Source organism: Miniopterus natalensis, chromosome 1 (genome assembly GCF_054644295.1).
Source record: "Miniopterus natalensis isolate mMinNat1 chromosome 1, mMinNat1.hap1, whole genome shotgun sequence".
Taxonomy (NCBI): Eukaryota; Metazoa; Chordata; class Mammalia; order Chiroptera; family Miniopteridae; genus Miniopterus; species Miniopterus natalensis.
Window position 1 is genome coordinate 68,594,054 of NC_142081.1, and position 5,738 is coordinate 68,599,791.

At 40.2% G+C, this 5,738-nt stretch overlaps 1 non-coding gene across 1 annotated transcript; it reads left to right on the plus strand.

Annotated features, from left to right (window-relative positions):
• The first annotated feature begins 1,632 nt into the window (after positions 1-1,632).
• LOC148094192 (U6 spliceosomal RNA) lies at positions 1,633-1,739 on the plus strand. Its single transcript, XR_015713687.1, has one exon. It is a non-coding gene; the product is annotated as a U6 spliceosomal RNA (small nuclear RNA).
• Positions 1,740-5,738: the final 3,999 nt, after the last annotated feature.

Here is a 5,738-nt window from a genome sequence, read left to right on the forward strand (position 1 = left end):
GAAGTGTTATTCATCTATGGGTGAAGGAGCTAAGTCTTAGAGAGGTTAAATGACTTGCCACCCTACACAGGGATTTAGATGGGATCAACACACCTGAGTCAACTGACTCCAGAGCCTTTGATCTTAACCTTAAGACATATCATCTATAATTTCCCATCTAGAAAACTATCCTAGACAATCTTCACAAACTAGGACAAAGATTAATTAAGGAAAATGCTTACTATAGCATTTTTTTATGATTACAAAAATGTAAAACAACAAGTTGGATATTCTATAGGGATATGATTAAATAAATCATCCATGCAATGAAATCTTAAGCAGCCAATGAAATCAATGTTGTCAGAGAAAATTTAATAACGTGGAGAAATGCTCATGATATGCCATTAAGTGATGCAGATTACAAACTGTTCATACAGAATGACCTCAGTATGTGGGAAAAAATCTGTGTTTTCCAAAACTTTTATAATCATGTTTATAATGTATGGGGGAAAAATTTAAATGTGTATAAAATCTGTAATTTCTGCCTGATCTTTCTGTTTGTTTACATATATATATATATATATATATATATATATATATATATATATATATATATATATTTTTTTTTTTTTTTTTTTTTTAAGGATATGGGGTTTCTAGAGAGAAAGGGGGAGAGAGAGAGAGAGAGAGAGAGAGAAACATCAACGAGCTGCCTCCTGCAAGCACCCGGACAGGTGATCAAGCCCACAACCTGGGCATTTGCGCTGACCAGGAATTGAACGAGCAACCTTTCAGTGTACTGGACAACGCCCAACCAAATGAGCTACACTGGCCAGGCGTCAGTTTTAATTTTTTTTTTTTTTTTAATTCTCACCCAAGGATATTTTTTCCATTGCTTTTCAGAGAGATTGGAAGAGAGAATCGATGTGAGACACACATTGATTGGTTGCCTCCCACACTAGCCCTTGACCAGGGCTGGGGATCAGGCCTGCAAACAACGTACATACCCTTGACTGGAATCGAACTTGAGACCCTTTAGTCCTCGGCCGATGCTCTAATCACTGAGTTAAACTGGCTAGGACCAGTTTTAATTTTTAAAATGGGAAATATGATAGATAAAATTTACATAAACAAAAGCGCTTTGGAGTCGTTAATAATCATTGAGAATAAAGGAGTCCTGAGACTTAAAAGGTTGAGAGCACCTGTTTTACTGCCAGCTGCCCCCCTGAGCATCTGCTGTTGTAGATAGGATCAAACTTACCTCCCGATATTGTGATGATAAATCAAGGCCACACATGAGCATGACAAGTACCTTGAATAAGTTGTAACAAAGTTCTGTGGGGATTTAAATGATAGGTGAGGACTTTTCTAGCTGGTATGATAATGGGGAAGCAGAATTTCCCACAGACTGAAGGGTCTTGGGTTTGAGTCTTGTCAAGGGCATGTACCTCGATCCCAGGCCCCAGTCAGGGGCGTGTGGGAGACAACCAATTGATGTGTCTTCCTTACATCGATGTTCTCTCTCTCTCTCCCACTTCCACACTCTCTGAAAAGCAATGGGAAAAATATCCTCGGGCGAGGGTTAAAATAATATTAATAATAGGATTTTATGAGCAGAAGAGTTCTTGCCAAGTGGATAAAACCTTAACAAGAGTGCTCGCTTCGGCAGCACATATACTAAAATTGGGACGATACAGAGAAGATTAGCATGGCCCCTGTGCAAGTATGACACGCAAATTCATGAAGGGTTCCATATTTTTATGCACCCCTATGTTCATAGCAGCACAATTTACAATAGCTAAGATCTGGAAACAGCCCAAGGGCCCATCAGTAGATGAGTGGATAAAAAAGCTGTGGGACATTTACACCATGGAATACTATGCAGCTGTAAAGAAGAAGGATCTCATACTCTTTGGGACAGTATGGAAGGACCTAGAGAATATTATGATAAATGAAGTAAACCAGGCAGAGAAAGACAAACATCACATGAGCTCACTTATGTGTGGAATCTAAAGAACTCAATAAACTGATGAACAGAAATGATTCAGTGACACAGAAGCATGGATCAGGCTGATGAATCTCAGAGGGAGGGAGAAGGGCAGGTGGGTGGAGGGGGAGAGATTAACCAAAGAAGTTATATGCATATATGCACAACCTAAGGACAAGGACAATGGTGTGGAGAGGGGCTGGGGAGGGGGGTGGGACGGGGTGGAATGGGTCATTGGGGAGAAAAAGGGACATCTAATATTTTGAACAACAACAAAAAAAAAACCTTAACAAGAACAGTAAAGCATGAAAGGATGAGTTAACCCATAGGGGCAGGGGGAAAATGCCCATTGGCCATTGGCTGGTCTCACGGGTAGCAGGACATTGGTGAGGTCTTCTGGTTCAGGGCTTGGCCCCAGCTTTGTGGGCCCAGAGCCTCTATTTGTTAGCACCTATGTCTCCAATTCCCTGCACTACTCACCAGAGACCAGTATTTATATTGTATTGCCAATGTACGTAAAGGATAGCAGTTTCCAGTGGCAGGGATAGTCATCTGATGTATTGGGCATATCCTTCCCAGAGTCAGGGATAATCAAACCAGTAAACATGATGTTGTTTAGAGGGATGTATTGGACCCAGGGCATCAGAGGGTCTCAGGACAGTAGGTTCTGGAGCCAGTCGACCTGTCATGCCAGGGTTCTTCATCTGACAAGATTTGTGACTTTGCACAAGTTATCTGATCTCTCCACACCTTACTTAGTTTCTGTATTTGTAACATGGAGATGATAACAGTACTTACCTCAGGAGTTTGCTGTGATAATTAAATGACTTATTACTTGCAATGTGCTTAGAAGTCATATCTGGTACCTAATGAAGTTTCAAAGCTCTTGTTTTATGGAGAGAGTTTGCAACCCGCCTTGTTCCTGCCCAGTGTAGCCAGTGACCTAGCTCATATCCCCAATCCAGTCTCTTCCAAATAGGTTGAGGGCTGGATGAAAACCAGAATACCTGTGAAATGATTAGTTTTATGTATGTCAACTTGGCTATTTAATCAAACATTAATGCAGTGAAGATGTTCTATAGATGTGGTTAACATCTACAATCAGTTGACTTTGAGTACACTTGATAATCTGGGTGGGTCTCATCCAATTAGGTGAAGGCTTAAGAGCAAAACTTGTGGTTTCCCAGAGAGGAAATACAGCATCACTTGTGAGTTTCTAGCCTGCAGCCTGCCCTACAAATTTTTGACTTGCCAGCTCCACAACCATGAGCCAATTCCTTAAAATAAATCTCATTCATTATGTGTGTGTGTGTGTAATAGATTCTTTTTCTCTGGAGAAGCCTGATCTTGCTCTTTTTTTTTTAAAGTTTCCTTTGATTTCTTTCAAAAAAATTTTTTAAAAAATTTATCTTTATTGATTTCAGAGAGAGGAAAGGAGAGGGGGAGAGAGAGAGAGAGAAACATCAATGATGAGAGAGTCATTGATCGGCTGTCTCTTGCACACTCCCAACTGGAGACGGAGCCCGCAACCCAGGCATGTGCCCCGATCGGGAATCAAACCCCAGTCACCTGAATCCTAGGTCGATGCTTGACCGCTGAGCCACGCCTGGCCTGATCTTGCTCTTTAGGTAACTCTTTTCTAAACTTTGGGCTGATCATTGACTTTTAGTTACATGTTCTTTTTTCAGCCAGGCTTAGTACATGTAAATCTCTCTAAATTTCAGTTGTATTTTTCTGAGACCTTACTTAGCCACTTTGGCTAGACTTCAGCCACTCGAATATAAAGCATCTTTTAGGGTAAATTATTTCTACAGATTATCTTTTCCATCATGAGTTGACTCCTATATTTTCACTATCTCAAGGTAGAGGAAGTCCTGTTAGTTCCTTTAACAAAACCTAGCTCAGGTCCTTCAAGATGGGTAATGTGAAGACTCTTCATGGGGTGAGGGATCCCACAGGGAGGCTGGGCCACAGAGATTTCCATCCTTTAGGAAGCATCAGGCTGGTCTCTGGGGAGTAGTGGGTTTCCTATTTGTGGTGGCTGAGGAAGAATGCAGAGTTACTCCTCAGGAGATCACTGATATTCACCCTTCATTGAGAACCTTGAAGAGAGAGATTTTGTTCTTCCGAGAGCTCGTTTCCTTTGGGAGAGTGATCCTATTCCAAGTTCTGGAGGTGATTTACTTTGCCTCTTATTATGGAAGAAGAATCAACAAGACTTGATTCTTGATAAGATATGGTAAAAGACTAGTGAAGAGAGATATGACTGTGAAAGAATGAAGGAAAGGCAGTAAATGTAAATCTTTTCTGGAAAGTGTGATGGGGATAGGGCAGCTGAGGTCCAAGATGCCAACCCTCAGTAATTACTGTCACACTGCTTGCCCTCCAAGTCTTCCCTTCCATCTATTCTACAAGAGACAACAGCACATGTAAAGGGCACCTCTTGCAAACCTTCTATCTCCAGTCAGTGAAGAATGAGAGGACTCAAACTGCTGCAGTGCTCCCTTCAGGTGGCACTGAACAAACTTTGTGTCCCTTTCCCCTCACCATGGAACTGTTGTGAAAGATTTTTTTTTTACCAAAGTACATTTATAAGCTTAGTAATTCTTTTTTTTTTTTTTCATGAAATAACTAGAATTAACATACTGATCCTTATGATTTGAAATACCCAAACCTAGTATGATTCAAGATGAACACCTAGCCCGGCCGGGCGTGGCTCAGTGGTTGAGCGTTGACCTAGGATCCTAGGTGATTGGGGTTCGATTCCTGGTCAGGGCACATGCCTGGGTTGTGGGCTCGATTAATGACTCTCTCATCATTGATGTTTCTGTCTCTCTCTCTCTCCCTCTCCTTTCCTCTATCTGAAATCAATAAAGATATATTAAAAAAAAAAAAAAAAAGATGAACACCTAATTAAATGAGGATATGATGAATGCCAAAATAAATATCAGGAAGAACTATTTTGAGATTTATTTTTTTTTTAGAAAGAGAAACATCGATTTGTTGTTTTACTTATTTATGCATTCATTGGTTGTTTCTTGTATGTGTCCTGACTGGGGATACAACCCACAATCTTGATGTATTGGAACAACGCTATAACAAACTGAGCTACCCAGCCAGGACCAGACTTTGAGATTTTTGATATTCATTTCCAGATGCTACTAACTACAAATGGAAAATGTATTTTCATATATTAGGGAGATATACCGAACCACCAAACTCAGCATAATTAATAGTGACACATTCTGGCTTGATATGGCTCCAGGGTGATGTAATGTGAAGTACATAATGTCATCTATTAAGTATTCTTTGCAAAAGATGTTTACCCTGAATCTAATATAGCCTATAGATCTAGTTCCATTTTAAAGGAAAAATAGGCTATAGCACTGTCTTAACAGAACTTTTGGCAATGATATAAATATTATATATCTGCACTGTCTAATACAGTAACCATCAACCTACTGAAAGGTTAAGTTTATTTCATTTTAACTACAGTTTGAATTTATTTATTTATTTAAATATATCTTTATTGATTTCATAGAGAGGAAAGGAGAGGGATAGAGAGATAAAAACATCAATGATGAGAGTCATTGATCGGCTGCCTCCTGCACGCCTTCTGCTGGAGATCGAGACCATAACCCAGGTACATGCCCAGACTGGGAATCGAACCCAGATCGCCTGGATCCTAGGTTGACGCTCAACTTCTGAGCCATGCTGGTTGGGCTTTGATACTCTTTTTCTATCTTTCCCCAAAGGAAAATAACTAAAACCC